The sequence below is a fragment of the Eublepharis macularius genome, chromosome 5, assembly GCF_028583425.1.
Source record: "Eublepharis macularius isolate TG4126 chromosome 5, MPM_Emac_v1.0, whole genome shotgun sequence".
In the NCBI taxonomy this organism is placed as follows: Eukaryota; Metazoa; Chordata; class Lepidosauria; order Squamata; family Eublepharidae; genus Eublepharis; species Eublepharis macularius.
In genome coordinates this window covers 104764945-104777411 of record NC_072794.1, presented here as the reverse complement: position 1 = coordinate 104777411, position 12467 = coordinate 104764945, and the positions used below count along the sequence as shown (strand labels likewise).

Genomic DNA, 12467 nt, shown 5'->3' with positions numbered 1-12467 from the left:
GTTCTGCCCAGCAATTCTTTGTTAAAGTTTATTGCCGCCAAAGAGGTAAGGACGCAAGAAGAGCCTCGCAGGGTCCATCTAGTCCAGCATCCCGACTGGCACAGCGGCCAGCCAGATCTGCCGCATCCTGTCCCGCATCTGCCTTTTCAACTCGTGTTTGAGGGGGATGCGATTAATAAACTGTTTCAATTCGCCTGCGTTTTCCCTGTCGTGTTCAGATACAGAAGAAACAGTCAACAAGTAGCGCCAGCATTGTACATAGATACAGTGGGGAAAGTGGTGATTCTGCATACAGAGCCAGGAGGCGGCTGTCCAGTCCTGGATGACGATGCTCTCCCGGCCGGCCACCCCGGGAGGTTGCTTCGACTCTCAGAGCCCAGGAGATCTGGGGCGCCTCCAGCCGAGCGGGACGCGCGGCGGCCGCTGTTCGCTGCCCGAGACCTCCGCCTCTCTTTCCCCGCTGGGAACTCGAGACTTCGGACTCCCCCAAGGCCGTGGATTGTAGAGGGAAGGGAGCCCAGATTTGCATACGGGAGGCGAAATGGCCAATGAGAAAGCGCCATGGAGACCGTTGTGGCAGACCGGCAAGCTCGAGGCCCAGTAGGCGCGAGAGGGCGGGGTTAGCGGAGGGGACTCGCGGCCAACGCCGGTAGCTTGTGTCATTCCCGGTCGAGTAACGCGGCGGCAGCGGCGGAGCAACTAGAAGGCGAAAGGCGGCGGCGGCGGCGGCGTGAGGGCAGGTACCCGGCGTTGCTCGGGGGTGCGGATGGGGGGCTTCGTGGGGAGAAAGAGGCGCGCCTTCTGCCTGCGGGGAGCGGAGACGCTTCTCGTCCAGGGAGGGAGACTCCCAGCCCTGCCTTCAGCGACACTTCGGCTCCCCTCATGGCCCCTTCCATTTCCTCCTCCTCCCTGCGACCCCGCCGGCCCCTCAGAGGAGGCCCCTCCGCTGGCCTTCCTCTGGCCGTCCGGTCCCCGCGACCACTCGCCGTGTTCCCCTTCCTCGGAACAAGAGCCGGGCCCTTGCCTTCCCTCGGAGAAGAGCCCCCGCCCCCTCCCGTGCCGGCTTTGCCCTGAGAAGCGACCCTTCTCTCCCCACAGGCAGTTTGACACGCGCGGGAATTAATGCAAACGCGTAGCTGTTGGCGTAAAATATTGGGGGGGGGGGGCGCGCGGGTGGAAGTAGGGGACGAATTGGAAGGAGACCGAGGAGGAACCCCCCCCCCCACACACACACATCATCATCATCACGGTTCAACAGTCGCTGCCTCTGAAGTTGACACACCTCGCTGGCGCTTCCAGCTTGGTTTGTGCGTGCGTTTATTGAGGCAGCGGCGTTTATAATGCACAAAATGCAAGTACGCGCATCTACAGAGAGAAGATCGTGTTGTTATCTTTTCCCCGTTAGTGTTTCCCCTTAATTATGTAAAGAGGAGGAGATGGAGAGAGATGGTGTGTGTGTGTGGGGGGGTGAAATGTAAGATCTCATGTTACTTCTTTTTTTCATACTATCTATAACTTGGGAAACTGCTAATTTGGAGCTAGGCAACCAGAAATGATCAAATAAAAATGTCAGGAAATAATTGATGAGGGAGTGAGGGAGCATTTCATTTTTCACCCCAAGCCACTCTGTCAAGACATTTCTTTTTCTTGGGTAGAGCTGCTGTCTCAACCTATTCTGTGGTTTGATTGCAGCTTTAACTCAAAATAAGTGACACTTTCTTTATCTCAAAGGCTATTAAAAGTTGCTAAAAGCTTGTGTGGGCAGCTCATTTTTATTTCAGTGAGAAATATATGCCCTTGGTTTTAATCAACTTATTACAGGACATCTTCACTTTCATTTACTTTAGCATTGTCTTTCATAACCATATAAAATCATTCTTCACCAAAATAGTACAGAAGCTTCTTGGTCTGCAGCAACTGTATTGAGAAGGCGTTCCTTATCTCCAACAAGGGGGGGGGAGTAATGGTTTTCAAAATTATGTACTTTACCAAGCAGTTATTGAAACTTTCAGATAAGTGTTATAGTGCCTAAAAAGATGAAAGACTTAATCCATTGGAAAGTTTTACTGCTCCAGCCCCACTAATATTACTAGCAAAAACATAGTATTAGGTAAAGAGATGGAATGCAAGCACATTTGCCCATTTTATGCAGCTCCCATTTATTTTTTTGGTGCCTGCACAGGTGAACTTTGCAGTCAATTGTGTCTAAAGCGTGAAAGCAAACCTGTTGACTGCATAGCTTGCAACTGGCACAGCACAATAAGTAAACTTCAACAACTGAGTTCCTGCCCTCTTTAAAACTAGTATATTTCTTCTCTCAGATGTGTACTGACAACCAAAGAGGTTTGCAAGTGCTATGATGATAAACCTGAAATATGCTGTGTACAGTATCATTTTTTAACCTAACCTGGAACAGAATTTCCTTTATAAATATTGCTTTAAAGAGATGATACCCAAAGGATAAAATTAATGGCTTAAAACAGAAAGCACGATATAAGTTTCACAGATCCTCCACGTAACAGAGAATTGATTTTTTTTGTCTGGTCAGTTACTTTATTATTCTATTTGAACATGCTTCCCTTTGCAAATGTCCATCCTTGGTTTAGGACACCAGGAATAGAGGTAAAGCACAGGAACAATTTTATTCAGTAACACTCTGAGGGTGATCAAATTTGCATGCTGCCGAAAGGTGTAGTAAATGCAGGGTTGTAAGAATGCATTTCAAAATTATTTAAATTACTATTATTTTTATCACAGACTTGGGTGCGGTGAGGTTGCTTGTCAGTAATCTCTGGATATTTTCTGCTAGGTAAAAAGCAAATCGGTCATGAGAAATTCTGGTTGAAAATCAGTTGATGAGGAAATAATTAAGCATGCTACTACTGTTTTTCTGCTGCCAAGCACCCCCCACCCCTGCTGAGGTTGCTTTCCAAAAGAGAAAGGACCATAAAACCAAAATTGCACATGGCTGCATGGTACTGTATAGTTTGGCCTTAATGTATCAGGGAGCCTTGTAAGGATAAGTGCTTTAATTTGCCTGATAGGAACAGCAACAGTTATCTTTGAAATTGCCTGTCCCTGTTTTGAATGCTGATATTTTGGGCATTTCAACTTTGACCGATAGAAAGTTTCACAAATTAACAAGATGTTATATAGAATTAATATTTATTGCATTTGATTTTTAAATTATATTGTGATAATGTCATTGTGTGCCTTACAGTTCTAGAATTCTGTGGAAAGTTGAACTATTGATCTTTTATTGTTTTTAGCAGCCCAGTTATGATTTTGTGTTTGCCATGATTCTTCCGAGTTACTGTGTTGGCATGAAAGATCATGGAAGTGATCATGCTTGAGGGACCTGAGATGACTACAAGGCTAGAACAGTAGGTCTTTCCCCAAAGCCGTGGCTTGTTGCACTGGGAACACAGCTGCAGACATCAGCTCAGTTATGCTGGCCATGATGCAGTGCAGAGCCGCTAGGGAGGAAGCAAGCCTGTCTTAACAGCCTTTTGGTAATCGTAATGGAAGGGGAATCAGTGCAACTTAAAACTTTTCTTTTCAAGTAATAATGGTTCAGAGATGAGGGGATATCCTAATATATAGCGAGCAGCATGCTGTCTGCTGTCCTTATGATTTGAGAGCTACTTTATTACACTAAAGCCAATTGCTGAGTGTGTTGATGTAGATAAAGCACTTTCAGGTGGGTAGCCGTGTTGGTCTCCAGTCAAAGAGCAAGATCCAGGTCCAATACCACCTTAAAAACCAATTAGGTTTCCAAGGTACAAGCTTTTGAGAGACACACAACGTAGGCTGATTGACAACATAAAGGCACTTAGAGTGGTAGGAAAACATTGTTCTGCTGTGCTGTCACAAAATGAACAAAAGAGGTCTCAAAAATGCCAGCAGGACTTCTGCATCCTGATACCTAGCTTGGTTGGTTAGGTTGGCTTCTTATTTGTCTAGGTGCATTCCCTTTCCCTGTCTCATACATGGCTCTGACTTTTTTGGGTTTTGTTTTCCCCTAGTAGTAATACACAATCACCACTATGGTTTAGCTCCTTTCTTCTTTTTGTAAACCTTCTGTTCGGCTAAGATTTTTTTGTGTTTAATATATTTATTTCAATATTTTACCCTACTTTTCTTCCACGCTCAAGGATGCCAAGCAGCTTAAAAAATAAAGTACACGTAACCAATACATATCGAGCCGTCCAGTTTCTAGCATCCTTCTCAGCTGCTGTCTTGCTTGCTTTCTTCTCCCCCTGCTTTTTTCTCATGTAAATATTGCCCCTTATAATCTAGTTCCCTACAAATATATTCAGCATTTGGATTTATTTTCACATAAATCTGTTTATAATTTAAAGTAATTTTTTCTGTCATATAGCGTCCCTCCCCCCATACTGAAGCAAAAACATGATTATACTTTGCCCTTGTTAACTTATTTAGGTAATTTAGGTCATCTTGGTAATTGGACATATTGTGCGGATTTCTTAGAATTGCAAATCTTTTCCAGCTCTTTCAAAAACTAATGCTTTAAAATGATCCAGATTCCTAAAAATTGATTCAGACATCCAGGAATCTGAAATATTTTTTTCCAGACCTTACTATAAGGATTTTTTTTTGTATTGGATTCATATACTTTAGTAGAAAATTGACACAGAGGGAGCACAGCAACAACACCCTCAAATGCCACTGTCCTGTCTTTCAGTTATCAGTTCATTATATTTAATGCTAGTAGGTGATTGTATTCATACTCTATGTGATTCTATTTACCCTATGGAGGTAAAATGGAGCAGCTAGGATTCACTCCTTGACACAGTATGAATGACTAGTTCTGACTCTAAATGCCACATTAGAAAAAAGCAGGTATACAAGTGTGTAAATGAAAATACATATACTCAAATATCATAAGGGTGGATAGGAAAAGCTTCGAAAGCCACTCTTGTATATAGCAAAAAGATAAATGATAAAGTTATATGGATGTTAGAAGGAGAAGGTATTTCATACTGGTAAACTTCCCATATGTGTATTTGGAAGATGTCAAAATAAGGTCTTTGAAAATGGAAGATAAGGAAGGAAAATACAGAAAAGGGCAACCAAGAAGATTAAGTGTTGGAGCACCATTTTAAGGAGGAAAGGATAAAGAGTCCAGAACAACACAAATTGGGGGAGGGCATAATAGAGGTTTATAAAATAAAGGTTTATAAAATTATGAATATAAAACACTTTTTCTTCTTCGCACACCCAGTGAAGTTGATGGGTAATATATTCAGAACAAACAAACAAAAATCTTTTCTTACTGAATAAATAAATTGTGGAATTCAGTGCCAATGAGTGTAGCCATGGTCATGAGGATGGATGGTTTTAAAAGGCTATTAGATTAATAGAGGATAGGTCCATCAATTGATTGGCTACTAGCCAGGATGACTAAAGGGAACCTCCATAGGCAGTCATCAAATCTCTGAATAGCAGTGCTAGGAGCCAGCTAGGGTATGCCTAGGCCTCCATGCTCCGTTGGCCCTCTAGGGCAGTTGGTTGACTGCTGTGTGAAACAGGTTGCTGGACTAGATAGGCCACTGGTCTGATACAGCAGGGCTCTTCTCTTATTTGTAAAGGGGCTGGTTGACTGAATTTGATAGAATTAACTCTTCTTCGCTTTGTGAATGAATAATGAATGAAAGGATAACAAGGATCATCATTGTAAATGCAAGTATTTGTTATAGTGTTGAGAGGGCTTTTCCATGCTATTATTTATTTGGTGTAAGAAAAGCGCATTTGTTAACAAATTGTTACAAAAAATCCAGAAATTTTCAAAATAGTGCTTCTGATTGGGGATATTATCATTTTTCTGAGCTATTAATATCCTGCAGAATATGTAGTTCTTACCCCAGATAACATAACTTTTGCAATTGAAGTATGGAACATGGTTGCACAAGTATCATGGCTATTGCTATGGATCATAGAGCCACTCTAGAAAGGTAGAATAGCATTTTAAAATATAAATTCTACTGAATTCCAGATTGGATTGGGGCTGCAGCAACATTACAGAATGTCTACTCCATGTTCGGAAAGGAATATGGACTAGACATTAAGTATTGATTGCCATGCATGCCAGGTTGTTTATACCCTTGTTTTCTGAACTCTGGATGCTGCCTGTGATATGAATCTTAGTATGTAGCTCACCCCCACCCCTCATTGTGTGACTAACTTTTTATTTTATGTACTTTTTCAGTGTGCCTAACTTTCCCATTGAAACCACACAACTGAAAAAACACTGGATGATCGCACCATTTATTTTAATATACTACTTCATTTTTATGGAGTGTCCAGTGCTAGAATCTATGCATACTGTTATTTTACTATTTTAGAAGAGCAAAGCAATATGGCTGGCTAGCACTGCAACAGTGAAATATTTTCTTAACAAGATTTGTTTGTATGTGTGAACTGGATATCATCTTTGAACCAGTACTTCAGGAACTATGGTTGTTGTGGGTTTTCCGGGCTGTATTGCCGTGGTCTTGGCCAAGGGAACGTGGTCTGTCAAGACCACGGCAATACAGCCCGGAAAACCCACAACAACCATCGTTCTCCGGCCGTGAAAGCCTTCGACAATACTTCAGGAACTATTGTACAAAAACTAAAATGAAGTTGGGACAAGATTCCTAAAAAGTAATGATGGATTTTCTTGTGGGGATTGTAGAATTCAGGATGAGTAGTATAAAGTGTCACTGTATTAATTGTGCAATGCAGTAATATTTCAGAAAGCATATTTATTTATTTATTGAACCTTGCAAAATTTATACCTCATCTTTCTGTCTTAATAAGGGGCAGGAGCTAACAAATTAAAACATACATGATACACACACCTTAAAAAACATTAAAATCAACAAAAACACACCATTAAAACAATTAAACCAGTGCTAAAATGCATACAAAAACAGAATAACAGCAATTAAAACATTGGGCAGGAAGGAGGGATCACTGAAGAAATATCAAACAAAAATGTCTTTACCCGCTGGCAAAAGATGGCAACAGAAGGGAACAGTATAGTCTCCCTGGGGAGAGAGTTCCAGAATTTTGGTGCTACAACCAAGAAGGCTGTCTCCCAGGTTTCCATGTGCCATATATCAAGAGTCGGGGGCACCCAAAGTGGGGCTTCAGAAGATGACTGTAGTGGTTGGGTAGGTTCATAAGGGAGTAGGCTGTCCTTTAGGTATGTTGGTCCCAAACAATATAGGGCTTTAAAGATCAACACCAGCAGCTTGAATTGTGTCCAGAATCAAACTGGGAGATAATATAGATGGGCCAATCCTGGAGTGATATTAGGGTTGGCAGCCTCCAGGTGTTAGCTGGAGATCTCCCGGAATTACAACTAATCTCTAGGCCACAGAGATCAGTTCACCTGGAGAAAATAGCTGCTTTGGAGGGTGGACTCTATGGCATTATACCATGCTGAGGTCCTTTCCCTCCCCAAACCCTGTTTTCTCCAGATTCCACTACCCAAATCTCCAGGAATTTCCCAACTTGGAGCTGGCACCCCTAAGTAATATGGTCCCTGCAACCCAATCCAATCAGCATCCTAGGATCAGTATTCTGCACTAGAGGTGTGTCCTGAGAAAAATGTCATTATAATTTTGGATCTGAGATTTGAGGGAAAACTATTACCATGACTCCTTGTTTTGGGGTAGGACATTACTGGTTAAGGGTTTTAATCTATTTTTTCCTGGGTTTCCGAAGTTTAGGACCATTATTTTCAGTGGGAAATCCATGCAATGGTCTGGGGCAGTTGTTTTTAAAGATAATGGCACCAAATTTGCACATTACATAGCTTCTCCAGTCTAAAGACCCCCTAAGTTTCATGCAGAATGGACAAAAATTTTACAGACCCCTGAAGCAGGTGCTTTTCAGCGCATGCACACTTCTCTTCATTGTTTCCTATTGAGGGTGGAGGGGGGAATGACACTGGACACTGGCATAAAAAAGTCTGCATCCATTCTTTTAATATAATCTTACTGAGACTGACTGGCAATAATTTTTTAATCTTTCTGCAAAAAACTCTTCATTTGCCATCCTTCTTTGTTGCGGTCCATTGTTTGCTTTCATAAAGTAAAGGCTACTTTTGAAGAAAACCTCCCTGCCTTGTCCATCCAATCTCTGAAAATAATTCAATTTTTTAAATGTGTGTGTGATTGCATGTGATGAATCAATTGCTATGAGTTGCTATGAGACACCTGTCTTCACATTGGGCATCCACTATAGGTGTATCTTAATTAGTAATCAGGGTCTGTGTGTGTGTTATGTGCTATCAAGCTGCTTCTGACTTAGGGCAGCCCTATGAATTAATGACATTCAAAATCTCTAGCCTTGCTCAGGTCTTGCAAACTGAAGGCTTCCTTTATGGAGTTAGTCCATCTCATGTTGGGACTTCCTTTTTTCCTACTGCCTTCAACTTTTCTTAGCATTATTGTCTTTTCCAGTGAGTCTTAATTTCTCATGATGTAACCAAAGTACAATAGCCCCAGTTTCATCATTTTAGCTTCCAGAAAGAATTCAGGCTTGATCTGATCTACCCACTTACTTTTTAGATGTTCGTGGTATGTATGAAACTCTGTTCCGGCACCACATTTCAAATGAATCATTTTTCTTACTGTCAGTTTTCAGCTTTCATATCCGTACATAGTAATGGGGAATATTATAGTGTGGATTATCTTGATCTTGGTCCCAAGTGACACATTCTTATCCTCAAAGGACCTTTTCTAGTTCCTTCATGGCTGCCCTTCCAAGTCTCAAACTCCTTATGATTTTTTGGTTGCAGTCTCCAAGAGCATTGTTTGAAAGCCACAGAATCTGTTTTTACTGTCAAGGGGCAGCATGGGTGGAGGAAGGGTTTCTTGTTGTTGTCTCCCTCCTCTGTTTTTCTGATCCTAAAGAACCCTCAGTGAGAAGTTATTGACATAAATTAGGAGCTGTTAGAGATGGGCACGAGCCAGGAAAAAAACGAACCATGCAATTCATGGTTTGTCATATTTCACGAACTTTTATGAGCCTGCCCTAGTTCATGAACCAGTTCGTTCTGGTTCATGAAAATGTCACTTCCGGGCCAGCAAATCACCACTTCCGGGTCAGCAGAAGGTCTGCAGAAAGACCAACCTCCATTGCCTAGGAAACTGATTGATTGGCACCAGGCTGTCTGCAGTGATGAGCCAAAAAATGAACCAAACAAATTGCCCTAAAGTTCGTGGCGGTTCGTCAGAAATGGGCTCTGATGAACTGCTGGTTCGCGAACTACGAACCAGCCTGGTTCGTGACAAACTTTGGTTCATATTTCGGTTCGGGTCCATCTCTTTCTGGAGTAGTCTAGGCACTCACAGCTTAGCACAGACTCCTCCACAGAAATTCCATCTCAGAGGCTTGTCTCTAAAGATGATGGTCTGGGAGGATTGGTGATTAGGCTGGGAGCACTCACATCCTGATTGCCTGCAAGGATCTGATTAGAAGGGAGAAATGCCACTGTCTGAAACAGAGGAAAACAAGATGGCTGCTGCTGATCATAAGCACCTGAATGCAAAAATAAACACAGATTTTTTTGGGGGGGGGTATTTTTTGTAACGCCTAACAATCTAGAATTTGAGTTACTGCTCCAGAAAATCACAGCAATGACCTGAAAGCTGGGGGAGAGAGTGTCTGCGCACCAGCCATTGGTGTGTGGCATCCCGCAGGGGGCGATACTCTCTCCCCTGTTGTTCAACCTTTATGTGCACCCCTTCGCCCAGTTGGTGCAGAGTTTCAGACTGAGTTGTCACCAGTATGCAGATGACACCCAGTTATATCTGTTGATGGGTGGCTGACCTGAATCGGCCCCGGACATCCTGTTGAGAGCCTTGGAGGTGGTATCTGGTTGGGTGAAGCAGAGCCGACTGAAGCTGAACCCTGTGAAGACGGAGGTCCTGTATTTGGGCCATGGGCTGCAGGATATGGGGATTTGTCTTCTGTCCTTTGAGGGGCCCCCATTGGTGCTTGTCCTGTCAGTCAGGAGTCTTGGTGTGATCCTGGATTCCTCCTTATTTATGGAGGCTCAGGTCACATCTGTGTGACGGCCTATGGCTATAGACAATAAACTCTTTGGACTTGGACATCTGCGGCCCGGACTGCTTTTTTCCAACTACGGCAGGCTAGGCAACTTGCTCCCTATCTTTCAGTTCAGGACCTAACCACAGTGATCCATGCAACGGTCACCTCTGGGCTAGATTACTGTAACTCCCTCTACGCAGGGCTACCCTTGGGTCTGACCTGGAAACTACAGCGGGTCCAGAATGCTGCTGCTCGGGTCCTGATGGACGTTCCATTCAGGTCACATATTACACCAGTTTTGCAGAAGCTTCATTGGCTTCCTGTGGAGTTCCGGGTCCATTTCAAGGTGTTGGTGTTGACCTTTAAAGCCCTAAATGGACTGGGACCGTCTCTTCCCGTATGTACCCCGGAGAGTGCTTCGTTCAGCAGATAAGAACTTGCTGGTGATCCCTGGCCCCAGGGAGGCTTGTTTGGCCTCAACCAGGGCCAGGGCTTTTTTGGTCCTGGCCCTAACCTGGTGGAACTCTCTGTCTGAAGACACTCTGGCTCACCAAGATCTGGTATCATTTCAGCAGGCCTGCAAGACAGAGATGTTCCGCCGGGCATATGGTTGAGGCCAGTATTAGGACCATCATTGAGCCTCCTGTCGGCTTCTCCTATCCAATGACATCCCGTCCGTCCGGTTTTCTCCCTCTTTGTATTTGAGGGCAGGAAAGTGCAAATAGGCCATCTGATTTATGATTTTATATGATTTTAATTGTATTTATATAATTATGTATTTTATGAATGTTGTACCCTGTCCTGAGCCCACTTGCGGAGAGGGTGGGCTAAATACCAAATAATGTAAAGTGATTTTTATGTATATTTTCAGCTCTGGAATTTCCAGATACACACCACTGCATCAATTGAAGTTTCCAAACACTTTTCAAGGGCAGCCCCAGATACAGCACATTGCAGTAATCTAATGTAGATATAGCAACTTGGCAAAGCAACTGCTCGCTCCGTGTCCCATGGCAACATCTGAGAGGAATATGTTCTGCATCTAAGGAAGATTATGCATTGAAATAGGGTTGCCAGGCCCCCTCAACCACTGGGCAGGGGATAGGGACATGCCCCACCCACAGGCGTGATGACGTCACTTCAGAAGTGACGTCATCACGCAGCCCCTGGGAGCACATCCAAGCTCCGCAGCACCTCAAACCAGGCCCATTTCAGCATGGATCGGGCCAGTTTTTGAGGCGCTGCAGAGTGCAGGAACACTTCTGCACTCCGCAGCGCTTAAAAACAGGCCCGATCTGGGCCAAAACGGGCCCCGTTTTTGGGTGCTGTGGAGCTCTGCAGCACTTCACAGTGTCTCAAAATGGGCCCGATTTGTGCCAAAACAGGGCCATTTGGGGGCTTTGCGGAGCACAGGAGCTCTCCTGTGCTCTGCAGCACCCAAAAATGAGCCCATTTTGCCGTGGATTGGGCCCATTTTCAGGCGCTGCAGAGCGCAGGAACACTCCTGCACTCCACAGCGGCCCCAATCTGGGCCAAAACAGGCCCGATCCTGGTGGCTGCTGTGCACGGGAGCACACGGTGCCACCGGGGAGCCTGCAGGGAAGGTGCGCGTGCCCCCCGCCAGTTAGGTAAGTGGGGGCGGGGTGGGGCAAGCAGGGGCGGGGTATCCCTCACCCCCACCGGGGGTCTGGGATCCCTACATTGAAATGACCTAGAACAGACGTCATTTCATTTCTTATTCCATTTTTTCTATGCCTTGAGTTTATGGTTTTATTGTAGAGGTTTATTGATGCCATAAAATATATGATATTATTTGATGTATTGATTTCACATGGATACATTATATGAATAGTTGATATTGAATGTATGTAATGTTTTCTATTTGTGCATTCAGTATTATAATTTCATTTTTTATATTTTATGGGTGTCAGTTGGATTTAGTCTATCTTTTCCCACTTTTATTATATTCCTCTTTGTACTTGTTAGTATATTGGAAGTGTAACCTTTTTCCAGTTTTCTTTTTTTATTATCCTCCAAGATTGACCAGGACTATCTTTTTAACAGTACCATTTATATGTCAAGTGGGTAGAAAGCCATGTTCAATGGCTACCTCATAGTTTTATAGTGCCTTCCATTTGGAATTTCACCAAGACCTCAGTCTCATTTGGAAGTACTGGCCTTTAGGGACAACATTAAGTTGGTAGTGGGTTGTGGATTTATTATTGGTTTTAAGTGATCTCTTATTTAATGAATTTTCTGCATTTGTAAAGTATTGTTAACTGCTCCTTATGGATTAGATAAGTAGAATATAAATTTAAATGGATAAATAAAATATAAAGCTAATATGGGTGATGGTGGATGATAACAGTGAAGACAAAATCAAACAGATAGCTCTCTGT

General features: G+C 43.5%; 1 protein-coding gene across 2 annotated transcripts in view; it reads left to right on the top strand.

Moving 5' to 3' along the window:
- Positions 1-679: 679 nt before the first annotated feature.
- Positions 680-12467, top strand: part of FKBP5 (FKBP prolyl isomerase 5) — a 115279-nt gene continuing 103491 nt past the window's right edge. For both annotated transcript variants that reach the window (XM_054980539.1, XM_054980538.1), the window contains exon 1: positions 680-740. The gene's annotated coding sequence lies outside the window, so the exon portion shown is untranslated. The remainder of the gene's footprint in view (positions 741-12467) is intronic.